This window comes from Schistocerca gregaria, chromosome 9 (genome assembly GCF_023897955.1).
Source record: "Schistocerca gregaria isolate iqSchGreg1 chromosome 9, iqSchGreg1.2, whole genome shotgun sequence".
NCBI lineage: Eukaryota > Metazoa > Arthropoda > Insecta > Orthoptera > Acrididae > Schistocerca > Schistocerca gregaria.
In genome coordinates, this window is record NC_064928.1 from 96,663,264 (window position 1) to 96,686,901 (window position 23,638).

General features: G+C 43.0%; 1 long non-coding RNA gene across 4 annotated transcripts in view; it reads right to left on the bottom strand.

Annotated features, from left to right (window-relative positions):
- Positions 1 to 901: 901 nt before the first annotated feature.
- LOC126291806 (uncharacterized) overlaps positions 902 to 23,638 on the bottom strand; it is a 62,317-nt gene continuing 39,580 nt past the window's right edge. For all 4 annotated transcript variants that reach the window (XR_007551880.1, XR_007551878.1, XR_007551879.1 and 1 more), the window contains one exon: positions 902 to 1,394. This is a non-coding gene — a long non-coding RNA (uncharacterized LOC126291806). The remainder of the gene's footprint in view (positions 1,395 to 23,638) is intronic.

Below are 23,638 nucleotides of genomic sequence, written 5' to 3' on the forward strand. Positions count from 1 at the left end.
CCCACCCCCCTTCTCCCTTCTCATGCTCGGGCAGCGTGTCGTGGTGGTGGGGGAAGTTCTATGACACTTACGATAGAACTGGGATCGCAACACAAATTCTTGGCTGCCCATGAAATAGAAATCATGCCCGGTTGCTTTTCGATTATTTTAAGTGAGCTGGGGAGGGGGGAGGACTTGAGGATAAAACTCCCTTGATTCTGGCACTAAAAGAATAAATAACTGCCCAATAAGCCATGTTTTTTTTCTTAAATGATTCCAGGTACATCACAACACTCCACCGTAAACATGTGAGGACATGATTATTCGGTTCCTCCTCAGTTTTATTCATCAGATCTCGGATTTCGTATGTTGCCTCTGCGACGTTTACGGGATCATGAATTTTACATTCCAGAAGAACTTAATAAGTTCCTTCCATTACATTAATTGCACTTCGGTTCACTAGATTCAAATTTCAAATAAATTACAGCAATATCAAATGAATATGGTTTCCTTATTCGTGTTGTATTCTAAACATTATTGCAAATGTGAGACCCATTTTTCAAAAGAGATGACATTTGTTGCATTTTTCATTTCATTTACACACAAGCAACACAGATTCACGTTTCAGCCAAATTATTGGAGCTCGAAAAAAAGAAAAAAATTGTTGCTTTATCTTAAATCAATTGAGAGATTCAGCTCAGAATTTTCTCTACGTTGTGGTTTTCCAGTTCTTAATTTTTTTTGATCAACAATTGAAACTGATTCGTGTTCTTCAATAAAATGTTATGCGCTAAGTTTGAAATTTTGATAATTACTAATTTGAGGCTATATTATTGTAATGTTTTGTAATTGAACTGTTCATGCAGTTTCTGCTTTGCTATCATATACAGGAGCTGTATGCCAGAAAAGAGTCTTGTATTAGTTCCTTGTATTTTTTTTTATTTATATTCGGGTTAATACAGATGGTAAATGAATTAGTGGACTATGGAACGAGTAAACGTTTTCATTAAAATCAGTACAAAGACTTAAACTTTCAGAACTCATACGTTCCAGTTTGGTAATATTTCCACTCTCTCTTGATGTCATCAATCAATTCCTGAATCTCTTCATACTCCTCAAAAGCATCCCTCGCCACCGTCAAAGACTCGACAATCATCTTCAGACTTTGCCCAAAGTTACCCTTTTCGTTATTCAAGAAAAGGGTCAACTCTTGCATCAATCTGTTGATTTGTCCCCCAGTAAGACTCATCCTGCCAACTGCACCTCTGAGTTTGCAGAGCAGTTTGCACATCTTCGCCTGCTTAGGGTCCATCCTTTCGAACACACTTTCTGCCATTTGGTTCATCATCTCGTTCAAGAGCAGCCGTCCAACAATCTTCCAGAATCCAGCCATCGTTCAGGTCGGGTGCTTCAGCCTGAAAATAGAAGAGAACAGCCATTACTAACAGTTCAGCAGCAAATGGTGCTAGTAAGGATATCCAGCGGCGCCCAGTAATCCAATGTTCCCACTTTAAGGTTTTGCGGCCATCTTTAGTAGCGCAAGAAGAGAGTCCGAAGTTTTGGTGAAGCAGCTTTGGAGTTTAGAAACACCAAAAGTCGCTAAAATTAAACGAGGCTCCTCGATCCAATAGAATTTATGTCAGACTTTATACAGAACTTACAGCTGGGATAGCTCACTTTTTAACCATAATATGCTGTCGATGTCTCGAATAAAAAGCTGTGTCAAGAGATTAGAAAATATCACAGGTTACCGTCGTCTAGAAGAAAGGCGGCAGAAGTGGTCCATAAGACTACCGTCTAACTCAGTGATGTCATCCGTTCTAAAATCCTGGAATATTTCTGGACTCAAACGTAACAAAGGATCTCGAAAGGAATGAACTTCTTCATACCAAACCAAGATGGATACCGAAAATATCGACCATGCAAAATTCAACTTGGAGATTTCTCGAAGTAGACTTTCCAGAATTCGCATCGAGAACAACTGCAAACATGAGTAACCTAAGTATATATCCTCGGCGTAGCCACGCAGCTCAAACCACTTAATATAGGCAAGGCCTCTGGTCAAGATTCTGTACCTGTTAGGTTCCTTGCAGAGTACGCTGATACAACAGCTCCTTACTTAGCAAATTCGTTCAAATGGCTCTGAGCACTATGGGACTTAACATCTGAGGTCATCAGTCGCCTAGAACTTAGAAGTACTTAAACCTAACTATAACCTAAGGACATAACACACATCCATGCCCGAGGCAGGATTCGAACCTGCGACCCATACTTAGCACGCACGTCACAAGATCCATGCCTAAAATGAAAGTTTCGCAAGTCACAGCACACCCAAGAAAGGAAATAGGATTAATCAGCTGAATTATAGGCCCAAATCGCTAACGTCGTTTTGAAGTAGGATTCTGGACATACACTGTGGCCCAACCTAATGTATTACCGCGAAGCAAATGATTTCTTGACAAAAAGCCAACACGGAATCAGAAAATGTTCTTGTAAAATACAAGCTCTTTATTCTCACGAAGTAGTGAGTGCTATTGACAGGGGCTGTCAAATTCATTCCATATTTTTGGATTTCCAGAAGGCTTTGCACGTCATTCCTCATAAGCAACTTCTGACCAAATTACGTACCTATGGAGTATTGTGTCAGTTGTGTGACTGGATTCGTTGTTTCCAGTCAGAAAGGACACGGTTAGTAATAATTGACGGGAAGTCATTGAGTAAAACAGATGTAACATCTGGCGTTCCCGAACGATATGTTATAGTCCCTCTGCTGTTGTTGATCTGATGGAATACCAGTTCGATTTTACACAGAGTACGCGAAGGAACTTGCCCCCCTTCTTGCAGCGGTGTACCGTAGGTCTCTAGAAGAGCGGAGCGTTCCAAAGGATTGGAAAAGGGCACAGGTCATCCCCGTTTTCAAGAAGGGACGTCGAACAGATGCGCAGAACTATAGACCTATATCTCTAACGTCGATCAGTTGTAGAATTTTGGAACACGTATTATGTTCGAGTATAATGTCTTTTCTGGAGACTAGAAATCTACTCTGTAGGAATCAGCATGGGTTTCGAAAAAGACGGTCGTGTGAAACCCAGCTCTCGCTATTCGTCCACGAGACTCAGAGGGCCTTAGACACGGGTTCACAGGTAAATGCCGTGTTTCTTGACTTCCGCAAGGCGTTTGACACAGTTCCCCACAGTCGTTTAATCAACAAAGTAAGAGCATACGGACTATCAGATCAATTGTGTGATTGGATTGAGGAGTTCCTAGATAACAGAACGCAGCATGTCATTCTCAATGGAGAGAAGTCTTCCGAAGTAAGAGTGATTTCAGGTGTGCCGCAGGGGAGTGTCATAGGACCGTTGCTATTCCCAATATACATAAATGACCTGGTGGATGACATCGGAAGTTCACTGAGGCTTTTTGCAGATGATGCTGTGGTGTATCGAGAGGTTGCAACAATGGAAAATTGTACTGAAATGCAGGAGGATCTGCAGCGAATTGACGCATGGTGCACGGAATGGCAATTGAATCTCAATGTAGACAAGTGTATTGTGATGCGAATACATAGAAAGATAGGTCCCTTATCATTTAGCTACAAAATAGCAGGTCAGCAACTGGAAGCAGTTAATTCCATAAATTATCTGGGAGTACTCATTAGGAGTGATTTAAAATGGAATGATCATATAAAGTTGATCGTCGGTAAAGCAGATGCCAGACTGAGATTCATTGGAAGAATCTTAAGGAAATGCAATCCGACAACAAAGGAAGTAGGTTACAGTACGCTTGTTCGCCCAATGCTTGAATACTGCTCAGCAGTGTGGGATCCGCACCAGGTAGGGTTGATAGAAGAGATAGAGAAGATCCAACGGAGAGCAGCTCGCTTCGTTACAGGATCATTTAGTAATTGCGAAAGCGTTACGGAGATGATAGATAAACTCCAGTGGAAGACTCTGCAGGAGAGACGCTCAGTAGCTCGGTACGGGCTTTTGTTAAAGTTTCGAGAACATACCTTCACCGAAGAGTCAAGCAGTATATTGCTCCCTCCTACGTATATCTCGCGAAGAGACCATGAGGATAAAATCAGAGAGATTAGAGCCCACACAGAAGCATACCGACAATCCTTCTTTCCACGTACAATACGAGACTGGAATAGAAGGGAGAACCGATAGAGGTACTCAGGGTACCCTCCGCCACACACCGTCAGGTGGCTTGCGGAGTATGGATGTAGCCAACTCAGATTGTTTGTAGCTGATGCCGCCATTTACCGTCTTATAAAGGCATCGGATGATAAAAACCGATTGCAAAATGACTTAGACAAGACATACGCATGGAGCCAAAAGTGGCAATTGACTAAGTGTGAAGTCGGCAACATGAGTACTAAAAACAATCACCCTAATCTAAAAGCTGTCAACTAAACACTTATGGTTTACAGTAACGAATAAGTTAATCTGTGTAAGACGTATATACTTCTATTGTCTATTGTCAAACCATAATTTATGAAAGATGTTTATATTTTATTAATAGGATTAAGTAGTAATAATTAATATTTGTCATGTTGGAAATAATTGTGGTAGTAGGGAATGTCTGCACCAAAGTATTGTTGGCAAGAGAGACCGCAAATTGATAAAATTTTAAAAAGGGCGGGAGAGACCGCGTATGGATACATTTTATGAAAAGAGCGGGAAAGACCGCGCATTGATACATTTTGTAATGGTAGAAGGGATTCCTACTGCTTTCGTCTTTCTTCGATTTACCCTCAGTCTGTATTCCGTATTCTTTAGATTGTCCATTCCATTCAGAACTTCATGCAATTCCCCTTCACTTTCACTCAGGATAGCAATGTCATCAGCGAATCCTATCACTGATATTCTGTCAGTTTGAATTTGAAACATTCCCTTAGAAAAATTATTGAATTACTGTGCTGATAAACCTCTTACATTATTTGATTTTCAAACAGCTGAACAGAAATGAACGTACTCAGACATTTCGCTCTTTACCTATCCTGATCAACACTAAACTGACGCACAATATTTTTCGCGCAACGGAATCTAACTTTCAAAAATCCCTACAAAAGAATGGCCCTGACTAACATTAACCTATACCTCACAAAATCTTCGTTTCTCGAACTACTGCAATACAGCGAGCGCCACTACTGCCAGCTGAATAAAAGACTCAAACTACTGAAGGCACTAACTACTGGCGGGCACAGTTAGCAAATAAAAGATTTTGATAGCGAGCAAACAATGTATTTACCTTAATAGTGTTCAAAAGTCATAATATATATATCAGTTCATGACATCCAGTCTTACAAATTTACTGTCTCTGATGGACACACGTCCAGATCATCCGCTCTCAAAACTCCGCCATCTCACTCCCCACACCCACCACTGCTGGCGGCTCATCTCCAACTGCGCAACGCTACGAGCTGTTCACATCCAGCTGCCCAACACTACAATGGCAGACAACAATGCAAACTAGCCACAGGCTGCACACTGCACAGCCAGTGAGTTTCATACAGGACGCTACGTGGCATTACCAATAAGAAAACATAACAGCGTACAAGAGTGAACGATAAAGAACGAAGTGCTCGGATTAAATTGAGTGTAAGACAGGGATGTAGTCTTCCGCCCCTACTGTTCATTGTATACATTGAAGAAGCAATGATGTAAATAAAAGAAAGGTTGAGGAGTGGAACAAAATTCAGACTGACAGAATATCAGTGATTGGATTCGCTGATGACATTGTTATTCTGCAGCGAATCCTATCACTGATATTCTGTCAGTTTGAATTTTGTTCCACTCCTCAACCTTTCTTTTATTTACATCATTGCTTCTTTAATGTGTACTATGAGCTGTAGGGGTGGAAGACTACATCCCTGTCTTACACTCAATTTAATCCGAGCACTTTGTTCTTGATCGTTCACTCTTATTGTTCCCTCTTGGCCCTTGCACATGTTGTGTATTACCCGTCTCTCTCTATAACTTACCCCTATTTTTCTCGGAATTTCGAACATCTTGCACCATGTTACACTGTCAGACCGTTTTTCCAGGTCGACAAATCCTATGAACGTGTCTTGATTTTTCTTTAGTCTTGCTTCCATTGTCAACAGCAATGTCAGAAGCGCCTGTCAGCTGCCTTTACCTTTCCTAAAGCCAAAGTAATCGTCATATCACACATACTCGATTTTCTTTTCCATTCATCTGTATATTATTCTTGTCAGTAACTTGAGTGAATGAGTGATTAAGCTGATTGTGCGATAACTCTCGCATTATTCAGCTCTTAAAAAGTCTTCGGAATTGATATTTTTCCGGAAGTCAGATGATATGTCGACAGACTCCATACACTCCACACACCAACGTGACTAGTTGTTTTGTTCCAACATCTAGCAATAATTTCAGTCATTCTGATAGAATGTTATATATCCCTTCTGCCTTATTTGATCTTAAGTACTCCAAAGCTCTCTTAAATTCTGATCCTAATACTCGAGCCCCTATCTCTTCTAAATCGGCTCCTGTTCCTTCTTCCATTACTCCAGACATATCGACCTACTCATAGAGGCCTTCCTTGTACTCGTTCCACATGCCCACTCATCTGTCTGTATTTAACAGTGGGATTCGCGTTGCCTTCTTAATTTTACTGCCCTGGTCCGCCTCGATAGCTGAGTGGTCTGCGCGACGGACTGTTAAGTCAAGAGGACCGGGTTCGATACCCACCTGGCTTGGAGATTTTCTCCATTCACAGACTGGGTGTTATGTTGTCTCTTATCATCATCATCTCATCCCCCATCTACACGCAAGTCGCCGAAGAACTGCACCAGACGGCAGGTCTTTTTTTTTTACCACCCTTGCCTTTAACTTCAGCGAACGTTGTTTTGACTTTCCTGTATGGTATCAGTCCTTCCGACAATCATTTCTTTCCGATTTCTTCACACTTTTCATGCAGCCGGTTTAGCTTCCCTGCACATTCTGTTTATTTTATTCCTCAGTGACTGGTATTTCTGCATTCCTGAAATTCCCTGGAAGTTTTTGTGGTTCCTTATTTCATCTGTTAACGGAAGCATTTCCTCTGGTATCCCTGGTTTCTTCGCAATTGTCTTCTTTGTACCTACGTTTTGCTTTCCAACTTCTGTGCTTACCCTTTTTAGATATGTCCATTCGAACTATACTGCATATTGTGCTATTCCCAAATTGTGATCTGAGTCTATATCTGCTACTGGGTAAGCCTTACAATCCATTATTCGATTTTGGAAACTGTCTGACCATGATGTAATCTAACTGGGACCTTCCCCTGTCACCTAACCTTTTCCAAATATATCTCCTCCTCTTGTAGTTACTGAACAGAGTATCCGCTATTACTAACTGAAATTTAATAGAGAACTCAATTACTCTTTCTCCTCTCTCTTTCCTTGTCCTAAGCCAAAATTATCCTGTAACGATTTCTTCTACTTCTTCCTCTACAGCTGGATCCAGTCCCCAATAATGATTAGATTTGCACCTCTCTGTACGGTATGTCTTGGGCAACAGCTTTGCCACAGTGAATACAGCGGTTCCCATCAGGTCACCGAAGTTAAGCGCTGTCGGGCGTGGGTGGCCCTGGATGAGTTACCATCTGGGCTACCATGCGATGTTGCCGTTTTGCAGGGTGCACTCAGTGATACCAATTGAGGAGCTACTCGACCGAAAAGTAGCGGCTCCAGTCAAAGAAAACCATCAAAGCGACCGGGAGAGTGGTTTGCTGTCCATACGCCCCTCCTATCCACATAGCTGAGGATGAAACAATGGTCGGATGGTCCCGATGAACCACTTGTGCTTTTTTACGTACTGTATTATCCCTTCAGTATCTTACTTTTTCTGTCTCTTCATCTTCAGCTTGCGACGTTGGCATATATACCTGAACTATCGTTCTCCTACTCCCGTTATACCATTTTGTGCTACTGTTGATATTACCCAATACTCATATGAACAGAAATCCTTGTCTCCTTTTCATTTCACTAAGCTGCCCCATACTATATTTAAACTGAACCTTTGCATTTCCCTTTTCAGATTTTATAGCTTCCCTACCACGTTCAAGCTGCTGCCATTCCACGCCCCTACTCGCTCCTTTCGCTGGTTATCCGATCTTTTTCTTATAGTCACCCCCCCCCCCCCTCTCCCTTTGGCAATCACATCTCGGAAATCAGGAGCCTTTGCGATCATCATGACACTTTTTCAATTACAGGCTACATGTCCCGTGGTTACATTTTGAGTCTCATTAATTCAATGGTTTCCATTGCCTTCTGCATCCTCATGCCATTGATCATTAGTGATTCTTCACTTTTTAAGGGAATTTTTCCACCGCAAGGGCAAAAGACTGCCCTGAACCTTGACAAAGCCGTTGGCAGAATGAGGGTCACTTATTATGCAAGAAGTCACCAATACTGATTATTAACCAAAATTTTAGCTGTGGCTGGTTTCGAACCCAGGACGTTTTTATTACTAATAAAGGACGGTATACCTAGACGCTTACTGGATGCAGTTGAAAAGAAAGAAACGAATCTGGATTGGACGTATATTAAGAATAAAAGAGGGTGTTATAAAAACAGTCTTGAAGGGTGTGTGGAAGGAAAGAGGCGGCGAGGGAGGAAGAGATTTCAGATTATGGATGATGCAGCGGACGCCACGCATATGTCGTGTGATAAAAAAGTAACGGGAATTTTTTAGTTTCACGGGCTGTATACATCGGACTTTCAATTTCCTATTTATCTTGTTGGTACAAATGCTCCTGATTTATATGTGCATTTTTAGCTGTTTTGAATTTTAGTTTTCTGTTGAAGGGAGGAAAAGTTATATGCATTTTCGAGTGCTAGGCGAATTTTTACTCTCAAAAAAGTTGGATCGGAGAATTTGCATTCAATTTTGCTTTAAAAGCGGAATAAAGTATAGCCCCTGATTCGAAATGCTCACTGTGGCATTTGGCGAATCCGCTATGACTAATCCAAAGAGTTTACGCGTGGTATGAACGTTTCAAAGAAGGTGTAGAGGACGCTGAAGACGACGACCACACTGAATGTCCTAGCACATTAGTTACTGGAGACAGTGTCGAAGCAGCAAAGAAAATTGTTCTGGAAAATTGCCAGATCACCTTCAGGGAGGTTTATGATCATGTGGGCACATCCTTTGCCTCATGCCACCAATATTTTTGGATGTTTTAGGCATGAAACGTGTAGCAGCAACGTTTGTTCCGAAACTGTCGAATTTCGTCCAAAAACGATGTAGTGTAGACATTGCCCAGGAATTGCCGAATGAAGTCGACAACGACCCAGAACTTGTAGAGAAAGTTATAACAGGTGAGGAATGATGGGTATCTGGATTGTTGTGGTTGTGGTCTTCAGTCCTGAGACTGGTTTGATGCAGCTCTCCATGCTACCCTATCCTGCACAACCCTCTTCATCTCCCACTACCTACTGCAGCCTACATCCTTCTGAATCTGCTTTGTGTATTCATCTCTTGGTCTCCCTCTACGATTTTTACCCTCCACGCTGCCCTCCAGTACTAAATTGGTGATCCCTTGATGCCTCAGAACATGTCCTACCAACCGATCCCTTCTTCTAGTCAAGTTGTGCCACAAACTCCTCTTCTCCCCAACCTTATTCAATACCTCCACATTAGTTATGTGATCTACCCATCTAACTTACCATTCTTCTGTAGCACCACATTTCGAAAGCTTCTGTTCTCTTCTTGTCTAAACTATTTTTCGTCCATGTTTCACTTCCATATATGGCTACACTCCATACAAATACTTTCAGAAACGACTTCCTGACACTTAAATCTATACTCGATGTTAACACATTTCTCTTCTTCAGAAACGCTTTCCTTGCCATTGCCAGTCTACATTTTACATCCTCTCTACTTGGACCATCATCAGTTATTTTGCTCCCCAAATAGCAAAACTCCTTTACAACTTTAAGTGTCTCATTTCCTAATCTTATACCCTCACCGACTTAATTCGACTACATTCCATTATCCTCGTTTTGCTTTTGTTGATGTTCATCTTATATCCTCCCTCCAAGACACTGTCCATTCCGTTTAACTGCTCTTCCAAGTCCTTTACTGTCTCTGACACAATTACAGTGTCATCAGCGAACCTCAAAGTTTTTATTTCTTCGCCATGGATTTTAATTCCTACTCCGAATTTTTCTGTTGTTTCCTTCCCTGCTTGCTCAATATACAGATTGAATAACATCGGGGAGAGGTTACAACCCTGTCTCACTCCCTTCCCAACAACTGCTTCCCTTTCATGTCCCTCGACTTTTATAACTGCCATCTGGTTTCTGTACAAATTGTAAATAGCCTTTCGCTCCCTGTATTTTACCCCTGCCACCTTCAGAATTTGAAAGAGAGTATTCCAGTCAACATTGTCAAAAGCTTTCTCTAAGTCTACAAATGCTGGAAACGTAGTTTTGCTTTTCCTTAATCTAGCTTCCAAGATAAGTCGTAGGGTCAGTATGCCTCACGTGTTCCAACATTTCTACGGAATCCAAACTGGTCTTCCCCCGAGGTCGGCTTTCCATTCGTCTGTAAAGTATTCGCGTTAGCATTTTGCAGCTGTTACTTATTAAACTGATAGTTCGGTAATTTTCGCATCTGTCAACACGTGGTTTTTTTGGGATTGGAGTTATTACATTCTTCTCGAAGTCTGATGGTATTTCACCTGTCTCATGTATCTTGCTCACCAGATGGTAGAGTTTTGTCAGGACTGGCTCTTCCGAGGCTGTCAGTAGTTCTAATGGAATGTTGTCTACTCCCGGGGCCTTGTTTCGTCTCAGGTCTTCCAGTGCTCTGTCAAACTCTTCAGGCAGAATCGTGTCTCCCATTTCATCTTCATCTACATCCTCTTCCATTTCAATAATATCTGGGTATTTGGGTATGGCGTTGAAACCAAAGCTCAGTGTCCCAGTGGAAACTACCTGAAAGAACAAGACCGCAAAAAGTTCGATCACACGTGAAGATTTTTCTCACTGTTTTCTTTGATCGCAATGGGATATTTTATCATGCGTTACTTTCTTTGATCGTAATTGGATACTTTATCATGCGTTCCTTTCTTTGATCGCAATGGGATCCTCCCCTAGGATTGTACGGTCAATAAGGAATATCGCCTGGAAGTTATGAGCCGTTTGCATGAAGCAGCCCAAAGAAAGTGACCAGAATTATGGCAAAACTGCATCACGATAATACTCCGGCTCACACCTCAACGCTTTTTCGTGATTTTTTGGCAAAAAACAAAACCGGTAGTTGCCTCGGGCAACGTATTCGCCATACATGACTCCCTCCAACATCTTCTCATTCCCTAGGCTGAAGAGAACCGTGAATGGACGTCTTTTTGCCACCAATGAAGAGATAAAAACAGAACCGCTGGAGGAGCTGAAGACCACAACGAAAAGTGTTGTTCCAGAAGTGCTTCCAAGATTGTAAAAAGTGCTGGCACAAGTCGATTACACACCGATGAGCCATTTAATAGCATGTTCTTCCCCTTTTAATACGCACTATAGTAGATATTGGGGCTTGACATGGGTTCTACAAGCCCTTGACAGTATTCCACTATTATATTCGATGTCTATGCACCGGATGGTGGTTTAAAGGCACGTAGTTGGTGCCCAATATGTGTTCCAACAGGTACAGATCAGGCACATCTGATGGCCAGGACATCGATGCCATTCACTGTAATAACCCTCAAACCACTCTAGCGAAATTCTGGCCTTTCATTAGGGGTAGTTATGCTTCATCGCCATAGGTCAAGACTCCAAGGATGAAGCGATGCACCTGGTCTGCAAAAATGTTTATGTAGTTCACTGCAGTCACGATGCCTTGGATTACCACCACAGATCACATGGAACCCAACTCAGTGTGTCCCATAGCGTAACTGTGCCTTTGCCGGCCTGCATCTGCGGAGCAGTACGTGTTCCGTGCAGCCGTTCCCCTGGAGGAAGGACCCAACATCGACCTGGTGTAAAAGGAATGTGATTTATTCGACAGGCGACTTGTTTCTATTGATCCTTGGAGGAAACTCAGTGATGTTGTGTCCACTGCAATCATAATTGACGATGTCGTTGAGTCAGAACAGGAACATGCAAGGATCGTGTGATGAGGAGCTCCATGTTCAACAATGACCTCTCAACAGTCTGCTCTGGAACACTGCTGCCTGCACCAGCATTGTACACTATCGTCAGACTGCTGCCTATCCTGGACTGCACAGTGAGTGATCCTCTAACCTATACGTTTTGTGATGAGACGTGATCGTCCAATACCATACGACCTCCTCCTTATTTCAACCATCCTACAACCACTCACGACAGCAATACGCCAACAGGCGACCACCAGATTCTTGTTTCCAAATGGCTCTGAGCACTATGTGACTTCTGTCATCAATCCCCTAGAACTCAGGGGAGAAGAATCTTGCCCGTAAATGTTTCGCTACACATTGCTTCTCCTCTGTTGACTCTGCCTGGTTATCTTGTGTGCAGTTACATCAATGCGTTGGAGTTAGTGGTAATCTGGCATGTATGTGACGGTCCACAAATTACTGTCGTGTGTTTACAATAGTGTGTGTGTGTGTGTGTGTGTGTGTGTGTGTGTGTGTGTGTGTGTGTGTGTGTCTGTGTCTGTGTGTGTGTGTGTGTGTGTGTGTGAGCAAAACCTAGAGAGAGACAGACATGGATACACGCATACAAATGTGTGTTCATTGCGTAACTGTGTATCCATGTTTGTATCACCTGCTGCCTTGTTATATTCCTCAGTCCAAGACCACTTCAAAGCAACTCTGAATCTGCTTACTTTAGTCAACCCTTTGTATGCCTCTATAGTTTTCACCACCACAGTCCCCTTCTTCACTAAATTAGCTATTGTTTGATGCCCTGAGATGTAACCTACCAACTAAGTCCTTCTGTTAGTGTCAAGAAGCTCTTTTCCAATCGATTTCATTCACTATCTATTCATTAGTTACTCATTCTACCCCTCTAATCTTCAAAATTCCTCTGTGATGCCCGATTTTAAAAAAATGGTATTCCTCTTTAGTCTCTAGGGGAGAATGTTGTATCTAGTGTACCTAGCAACATATTATGTTTCCTGGTCCACGTTTTAATCAAGTGACCGGTTTTAGAATCACATCAGGGACTCCGCACAACAGACAGCCATAAGCATTTCCCAGAATTTTCTTTTCTGTTTTGAGAATGAAAATTGTGTTTTGTGTATAATTGCTAAATAATTTTAGTTCTACACATTTAAGGTCTGCAAACATAAATTACTTAGATTATTTTGAAGACACTGTTAATTTTTCGGTTGCAGGATTTCATGGTGAGTAAAATTATCCATACATTTTTAAAACTGGTTACATAGCGTGTGGGCAGCCAAGCCATACGTCTTCTTCTCTGCACCTTCTCGAACCTTGAAATGGAACAAGCCCTTCTACCTCGGAACGTATGACATTTCCAAAAGAACTGGGTTTCTTTAATGTATTAACAATTTTACTTGTCTTGAAGACAGAAATCTGTGTTAGTTTTGAATAAATTCTGTTTTAAAATGTGTTCAACTTGTAACTGATTTTTGGTAATACTTCCACTAGACCCAATGTCGCTTACTGGTTATTAGGCTGAAATAGAAAATAATATAACAGAGAGTATATTAAATACAGCGTCGACAAAACTTTCTTGACTGCGACACTTTTGAATTTCAATAGAGTAGTTGGTGCTAGAATTCTACACCCTTGCTGCAGAGATAACACTGGCTCCCATTTGATCACTGAAATTAACTGCTGCCGTGTTTGGCTGGCTCGGGTGACCACCCAGGTCTGCCGAGTGCTGTTGGAAAGTGGGTGCCTCAGAGCTTGTGAGGCAAATTGAGGAGCTATTTGACTGAGAGGTAATGGTTCCGGTCTTGTATACTGACAACGACCACGGTAGTGCAAAGATGACCTCATGTCCTTCCATATCTACATCCAAAGAAACCTATGCGCTACAGATGACACGGCGGTCGGTCGGTACTGTTCTCTCTTCAAGGTCTGTTTCTGACAGAGGTTTTACTCATTCCTAGGCATGTAACTCTGCGTTTGGAAAAAAATTATTTTTCTAGAGCAGTTATCATAGTTGCAGAACATGACTACAGCACATTAAAAGTGATGTCCATCATTTAAAAATGGAAGTATAAAATATATTAAAATTCTATTCCACAGCTGGGTAGTGATGACAGTCTGATAAGTGTTCCAGGGTGTAACACTCTCCCCCACTGTCATTCATACATTGCCACAAATGTGGGGGAGCAAAAGGAGGCCTGTAACAAATGGCTTATGAGACCGATTATAGAAGTAGTTATTAGAGACTGAGGGGAGCAGTAATTAGAGCAAAAACTGCTATGTGGAACTTTAAATATGAAGAAATTAATAACTGCATAGGAGTTCAAAGTCCAAATAAGCATGGAAGGTCATCTAACAACTAAGAATTAATGAAATTAGTAGTATAACTGTACAGCAGCTAAGCCTAGTGTTGTGTACATAGTTCCACGTAGCCAGCGCATACACAGCTTTCCCACTAGAGCGCGCCTCGCTAAGCACAACAGCGCAGGTGCTCGTCCGTCTCCACACTACGAGATGGCGCTGCCATAGAGATGGACCCAATTCTGCTTCCGCCGATCCGCGTATTAATATGTAACGCAGCCAATGAGATTGCTGTTAACATAGAAACTTTTCTCCTCATGGATCACACTCGTGCAGTGATACATGAATGTGCGAGGTATTATAACGAGTGTACAGACCGATTAGTCAGTCTGCATTTGTCTCCATTAGTCTGTACCAGTCTACATTAGTCTGTATGAGTCTATAGTCAAGTTTCAGTCTGCGCCTAATAAGATTACCATATTCCTGTACATAACCATGAACATAAATGTATAGACACTTTTGTCAAGTATCAGAGATATGTGTTAGAATAAGATTGACGTACCAATACCTTAGGAACTACAGATTGTCAATTGTAAATAGCATCCAGAACCAAGTTAAGCAATTTTTGTGCTTGTTATTATTTTAATAAATGTGTGTGAAAATTAATCAAGTTCTGTTTAAAGTTGGTCACCGTCAATCTGCTACTTCAGCGTGCAAGTGGCATTTCTATCGTCTGACCTAACGGCAGAAGATAAAGACGCCACGATAAGACCACGAGACATATTGCTTACACTCGCCTACTTCGTTAGAGCGACAAGTCAAATAATCTGATGGTGTGTGTACTGAAGGTCTTACAGTACGCACACCACACCTAGATAGATGGAAGGTACACTATGAAGAACAGTTTAAAGATGATCGATCCGAATTTCACGACTTTGCAGGCAGCGAACACGGCACATGCGATAACGTGGATGTACAGAATACAGCTAAGCAATTCAAAGGTGGCAGATTACCAGGACGGGGAGCTTTATATATGGAGTTGTTGAAGGCCAGAATAAACGTGCAATTCGAACATCCTGCAAAGCTATTTAACCTTTGTCTTAGTGGAGAGGAAATTCCTGAGTAGCTTAAAGTAGGGTTCAGCATAAACATATCTGAACAGAAGGCAAGGATGACTGGGCAAATTATCGAGGTATCACAGTCCGCAGTTCGTCATCGAGACTATACAGTAAATTGAGAAAGTAGAAGAACACATGGCTTTCGGACAGGAAGGTCTGTATCGATTATTTGCAGCATTAGACTGACAATAGACTGGCACATAACTTGGAGATACACATGGTTTCTGCATACTTACAGAAAGCCTATGACAGTGTACCACTTTCTAGGACGTGGGAAGCGATGAAAAACCAGAACAGTCACACATGTTATGTATAGACCGTTAGATCTCTGTATTCAGATAGTACTTGTCATATTAAAGTTGTGAAGCTATTACCACAAAAACTTAAGTTTAGCAAAGGACTAATACAAGGATACTGTTTAGTGCAGGTTGTCTTTAAAATATTTTTAAACGAAGCACTGAAGAATTGGAAAAGGAAGTGAAATAACATGGGAATTAAAGTAGATGACGAGGTTTTTTTCTCCCTGAAATTCTCTGACAATCAGGTCATCTTCGCCAAGGAAGGAGAGGATGTGTATTCTATATTAAGAAAGCTTAAAGAAGAAAATGAACAGTGGATCATGGAAATTAATTTTTCAGAGACTGAACACTTGGTTGTCAGAGGGATAGGAAAAGATATTGTGATGGATCTATAGTGAAGAGTAGACGTTCATATAAATATTTAGTGAAACTTATTTTGGATCAAGAAGGAAACGAGGAAACAAAGCAGAGGACAGGAAAGGAAATGGTGACAATTATTAGTTGCACTCCATTATTTGGAGTAAAACGATGTTAAAATAATTTGAATAGGAGGACATAAGAAACTATAGTTGAGAGCATTGCTCGGTATGGTGCTGAACTGTGGTATGTCTCCAGGGTCAATGAGAAGACATTAAAGGCAATTTTAATGGAGTTTTGGAGACAACGTTGTGAAGTAACAAGAATAAGAAATGAAGAGGTATGAGAACAGATGGGAGTTATAAATGATATTGTAGACACAACTGAAAGTAAAAGGTTAACATGGCGTGGATACCTAAGAAGAATGCCAAAGGAAAGTTAGTCCTCTAAACTGCGGCACTGGAGACCTCCACGACACAGAAAAAGAGGAAGACCCCATTTACTTTGGAACAGTGTAGTGAGGCTTGCGATGCAGGGCAGGGCCATGCAAGAAGGGGATTGGCAGGATAGAAGGAGACGGAAACTTGAATCCGAGAGACAGCGTATGATGTAAAAAAACTCGCAGAAAGAAGGAGAGTGATAATTTTACGTCTCTGGGAACGGTACAAGGTGCCAAGTGCACTGAAGGCTCAATGAATTTAACACGCAGTCTATGGAAGGTGGTTCTGTGAAGCATTGGAGACTTTTTTTGTACTATGACTTAGGTCCGCTCATTCAGGTTACCATAGCCATAAACCAGGGTTGTTTTTTTTTTTTCAAGATTTTCTTTTACATCTTCATGATGTGTTTGCTGTTCACACTCCTGCCTTCTACAACGACAGTACCCATATTCACTGGGAACACACATACATTTCTGGTCTGACGAACACTGATGCACCTCATCTAAACTTGACTAGCACACAAAAACACCTGATGGCAACCTCTACAAACGTCTGGGACTATTTGGTCCCTAAATGAACTGTAACTGTCAACATCCGTGCAGTTTCATAGTTATGCCAGGTCTGTTCATTAGTGGAATCTCTTCCACGCTAAACTGAGTCATTTATCATGCTTAAGAGGGTTTTACGGTAATGTCTCCTGGTTGTGACTAATTGTACTGAGGAAAAATTGACAACACTAAAAGATAGTTAATACAAATGAAATTTCAGAATGTATATTTCTAGGTAACACTGCAAGGTCACAGGCTAATGCAAGTGAGATATAAATCATTCCAAATGTGAAATGCTGATACATTAATATCTGGTGTGACTGTCAGAATGTTGAATGCAAAAGGGCACGCATTGTGTTCTATAGGTGCCGGATGTCAGATTTTGGGGTGGAGGAGGAGGAGGTTAGTGTTTAACGTCCCGTCGACAACGAGGTCATTGGAGACGGAGCGCAAGCTCGAGTTAGGAAGGATGGGGAAGGAAATCGGCCGTGCCCTTTCAAAGGAGCCATCCCGGCATTTGCCTGAAACGATTTAGGGAAATCACGGAAGACCTAAATCAGGATGGCTGGAGACGGGATTGAACCGTCGTCCTCCCGAACGCGAGTCCAGTGAGCTAACCACTGAGCCACCTCGCTCGTTTTTTGGGGCGGAGTTCCATGCCTGTTGCAGTTGGTCAGTCAACACAGAGATACTTGATGGTGTTTGTGGACGAAGCTGCGTTTGTGCGGTTATTGCCCGATGATGTCCCATTGAAACGTCCCCTCAGAAAAAATTAAAAATTACAGTGCTGGAAACATCTTACATTATTTGATTTTCAGACAGCTGAACAAAACTGAACGTACCCAGATATTCCCCTTTTTACTTATTCTGATTTTTAAAAAATGTTCAAATGGCTCTGAGCACTATGGGACTTAAACGTTTGAGGTCATCAGTTCCCTAGAACTTAGAACTACTTAAACCTAACTAACCTAAGGACATCACACACATCCATGCCCGAGGCAGGATTCGAACCTGCGACCTTAGCGGATTAACAATAACCTATACTTTTCATAAATCACTTACCCGTTTTCGCAGCGGAGCTCCACGCGATTCTGAACGCACTGGAGCAGATGAATCGTGTTCGGGGCGATCGATTTCTTCTCTGCTCCGATTCTCTTAGTGCCTTACAATCACTGCAGAACCTATACCCGACTGAGGCGATGGTCCAGCTGATACATAACCAATTGTACTTGCTCCAACGGCGGGGTACAGAAGTATCCTTCTGCTGGGTGCCTGGTCAAGTTGGCATCTGGGGCAATGAACAGGCTGATCCGGCTGCCAAGGAGGCCTGCAGAGAGCAGGATGTGGTCCAGTGTCCTATTCGCTTGCAGTCAGTCATCGCTGCACTCCACAGGAAGTGCATGGAGTTGTGGGAGGACGAATGGCTGGCAGTGACGGCCAATAAGCTGCAGTTGATGAAGTCAACCACTCGGCCGTGGCGTTCCTCCTGCCGGTTGCTCAGGCGGGAGGAGGTGGCCCTCACACGTCTTCGGATCGGGCACTGTCCTCTCACACATAGCTTTTTATTACGGCGGCAGGATCCTCCGTTTTGTGATGCTTGTGGTGTGCACATCTCTGTCCGGCACATTTTAACAGACTGCATTTTATACCGTGATGCACGGGCAGAAGCACAAGTTGCTGGGGATCTGCCTTCTGTTTTAGCTAATGATGAGACGTGCGCGTCTAGGGTTTTTAAGTTTTGTGATGTGTCTGGACTCTGGCCTAAAATTTTAGGCTGGAGGTTTTAGTGTATTGCAGAGTGGCTGACTACTCCCCTTTTTTCCTTGCGGTCAGCCAACCACTTCCATCTGCTACATTGTTTTAGCTTCCTCTATCATTTTCTTCCTGTGTTGTCCATGTTTTACTGCTGACGCTCTGCTTCATCCCACGATTTGGTGTGGGTGAGAACATGTTTTTCAACGATTGTTACCCATGTTTTCTGTTCCGTTTTATATTCCTGTTCTGGGATTTTTCTTGACACCCGTCTCACTATGTTACTGAACGGGCGCTGAAGACCTTGCTGTCGTGCGCCCAAAACCCCTCTACTACTACTACTACTACTACCTCACAAAAATCTTGGTTGCTCGAACTACTGCAATACAGCGAGCGCCACTACTGCCAGCTAAATAAAAGATTCAAACTACTGAAGGCACTAACTACTGATAGGCATAGTCAGCAAATGAAAGATTTTGATAGAGAACAAACAATGTATTTACCTTAATAGTGTTCAACAGTCATTATACACTCCTGGAAATTGAAATAAGAACACCGTGAATTCATTGTCCCAGGAAGGGGAAACTTTATTGACACTTTCTTGGGGTCAGTTACATCACATGATCACACTGACAGAACCACAGGCACATAGACACAGGCAACAGAGCATGCACAATGTCGGCACTAGTACAGTGTATATCCACCTTTCGCAGCAATGCAGGCTGCTATTCTCCCATGGAGACGATCGTAGAGATGTTGGATGTAGTCCTGTGGAACGGCTTGCCATGCCATTTCCACCTGGCGCCTCAGTTGGACCAGCGTTCGTGCTGGCCGTGCAAACCGCGTGTGACGACGCTTCATCCAGTCCCAAACATGCTCAATGGGGGACAGATCCGGAGATCTTGCTGGCCAGGGTAGTTGACTTACACCTTCTAGAGCACGTTGGGTGGCACGGGATACATGCGGACGTGCATTGTCCTGTTGGAACAGCAAGTTCCCTTGCCGGTCTAGGAATGGTAGAACGATGGGTTCGATGACGGTTTGGATGTACCGTGCACTATTCAGTGTCTCCTCGACGATCACCAGAGGTGTACGGCCAGTGTAGGAGATCGCTCCCCACACCATGATGTCGGGTGTTGGCCCTGTGTGCCTCGGTCGTATGCAGTCCTGATTGTGGCGCTCACCTGCAAGACGCCAAACACGCATACGACCATCATTGGCACCAAGGCAGAAGCGACTCTCATCGCTGAAGACGACACGTCTCCATTTGTCCCTCCATTCACGCCTGTCGCGACACCACTGGAGGCGGGCTGCACGATGTTGGGGCGTGACCGGAAGACGGCCTAACGGTGTGCGGGACCGTAGCCCAGCTTCATGGATACGGTTGCGAATGGTCCTCGCCGATACCCCAGGAGCAACAGTGTCCCTAATTTACTGGGAAGTGGCGGTGCGGTCCCCTACGGCACTGCGTAGGATCCTACGGTCTTGGCGTGCATCCGTGCGTCGCTGCGGTCCGGTCCCAGGTCTACGGGCACGTGCACCTTCCGCCGACCACTGGCGACAATATCGATGTACTGTGGAGACCTAACGCCCCACGTGTTGAGCAATTCGGCGGTACGTCCACCCGGCCTCCCGCATGCCCACTATACGCCCTCGCTCAAAGTCCGGTTCACGTCCACGCTGTCGCGGCATGCTACCAGTGTTAAAGACTGCGATGGAGCTCCGTATGCCACGGCAAACTGGCTGACACTGACGGCGGCGGTGCACAAATGCTGCGCAGCTAGCGCCATTCGACGGCCAACACCGCGGTTCCTGGTGTGTCCGCTGTGCCGTGCGTGTGATCATTGCTTGTACAGCCTTCTCGCAGTGTCCGGAGCAAGTATGGTGGGTCTGACACAACGGTGTCAATGTGTTCTTTTTCCCATTTCCAGGAGTATATATAATTCTGTGACATCCAATTAAACAAATTTCCTTTTTCTGACGGACACACGTCCAGACCATCCGCTCAAAACTATGGCATCTCTCTCCCCACATCCACCTCTGCTGGCGCCTCAACTCCAACTGCCCAATGATACGCGCTGTTCACATCAAATTTCCCAACACTACAGTAGCGAATATTGCAACAACGAGTCCAACCAGCCACAGACTGCACACAGCACAGTCAGCGATTTTCATTCAGAGCGCTACTTAACGGTACCAACATAAAAAATTACGCATCCTACTTAGACCATATACGCTCGACTGGATTAGAGATTACATTAGATTAGATTAGATTAGATTAGTACTTGTTCCATTGATCATGAATACGACACTTCGTAATGATGTGGAACGTGTCAGGTTAATACAAGGTGTCTATACAAGATACAAAATATTACATGACACTCAATATTTTTAATTTTTTTTTAGGGTGCGGAGGCGGTTTGGAAATTACCCACTTAGTATATCCAAAAATTCATCTAATGAGTAGAAGGAGTTACCATTAAGAAATTCTTTTAATTTCCTTTTAAATGCTATATGGCTATCTGTCAGACTTTTGATGCTATTAGGTAAGTGATCAAAGACTTTTGTGGCAGCATAATTTACCTCCTTCTGAGCCAGTTAGATTTAACCTTGAGTAGTGAAGATCATCCTTTCTCCTACTGTTGTAGCCGTGTACACTGCTATTAGTTTTGAAATCATTCGGATTGCTAATAACAAATTTCATAAGTGAATATATATATTGTGAGGATACAGTGAAGATTTCTAGCTCTTTAAATAAGTGTCTGCAGGATGACCTTGGATGAGTTCCAGCAATTATTCTGATTACACGCTTTTGTGCAATGAATACTCCTTTACTCAATGGTAAGTTACCGCAGAATATGATGCCATACGAAAGCAGAGAATGAAAACAGGCGTGGTAAGATAATTTACTCAGATGTATATCGCCAAACTTTGCAATAACCCTAATAGCACAAGCAGCTGAACTCAAACGTTTCAGCAGATCCTCAGTGCGTTTTTTTTTTTTCAGTTTAACCCCTCATCAATGCATACACCTAGAAATTTTGAATATTCTACCTTAGCTACCGATTTCTGATCGAAGTCTATATTTATTAATGGGGTCATTCCATTTACTGTGTGGAACTGTATATACTGTGTTTTGTCAAAGTTTAATGAGAGCCAATTTGCAGAGAACTACTTAATGATTTTCTGAAAAACATCGTTTACAATTGCACCAGTTAATTCTTGTCTGTCAGGTGTGATAGCTATCTCGTGTCATCGCTAAAAAGTACCAGCTTAGCATCTTCGTGAATATAGAATGGCAAGTCATTAATATATATATCAAGAACGGCAGAGGACCCAAACCAAGATCTGTGATCTAGCAGGCCTAGGCAAAATGTCGACGCTCTGTAGAGCATCTTGGATTACAAGATCAGTAAGTGGGCGAGCGTTACTGTGTTGGAAATCATCCCATGGAGTGTTGTTCATAGATAGCAGCACTAACTCGAATGACTGGATTGACGTACAAATTTGCAGGCATGGTGCGTTGGATAGAGTTCTCCTGCTGTCATACGAAATCGCAACCACACCATAACTCCAGGTGTAGGTCCAGTGTCTAACACGCAGATAGGGTGGTAGCAAGCCTCCACCTGGCGTCCTTGTAGCCAACATACAGCCATCACTGGCACCGAGGCAGAACCAGCATTCGCCATAAAACACAATCCACCCTGCTCTCCAATGAGCTCATATTTTAACACCACTGGAAGCCGTAAATTGTAGCCACCCTCCGTCGATCTGCTGTCATCGACTTCTCTGACATACGTTATTGATGTGGTTACCTACTGTACATGCCAGACTGTTTTTTATATCTACAGGGTGAATAGTATTTAAACCGGCAAACTCTGTTAGGTTGTAGGGGACATCAAAACAAATATTTTTTCCCTAATGTCATTTTTTCCTATGAGGATTATTTAAACCGTTGGAGGCAATATTACTCTCTTCAGTCGTTAGAGGCCATATTACGATCTTCAGTTGTCAGAGGGTGCATTACACTGTCGTCTGTTGTAGGCAACTGCTGTCCACCAGTGTAGCAGTGCATTGTCTCTGTTTACTAATGGAACGATACACCTGGAGTGAGTACACTGGTATGGTTGGAGCGCATCACATGGGTGCGACCTTTGCTGCTGTGTACCTACCTCAGAGTGAGACCGGGTCATTGAGCAGATTACTTGGACAGGGATGCTGTCGCACGGCAAGAACGCTGCAATTTGAGGAAGCTGTCTTGCAGCTTGTGGAGCGGGATCCTTCAATCAGCACTCGTGCAATTGCACGTAACATGGAGACGAATGTAAGAACAGTCCTTCAAGAGCAATTGTTACGTCCGTTTCACTTAGAGCGTGTCCACAACATGGAACCAGTTGATTACCCCCCCCCCCCCCCCCAAGTGGTACCTGAAACAGTGTGAAATGCATCCATCCTACATTTCCATCCTCTGTGTTGCTTACCGATGAAGCAATGTTCGGGCGCGATGGAGTCTTCAGCATGCACAATTCATATGTTTGGAGTGAGGATAACCCACATGCCACAGTTACTAGCGCTCATCAAGTGCGGTTCTTCGTTAATGTGCGGGTGGGTGATGTTGGGGACTGCTTAATTGGGCCGTATCTGCTACCTAGGCCATTAAATGGCACCAGGCACTATTACAATTTTCTCGCCAGAGCATTGCCAGAATTGCTGGAAGACATTGTTGTGGTTGGCAGGAGAGC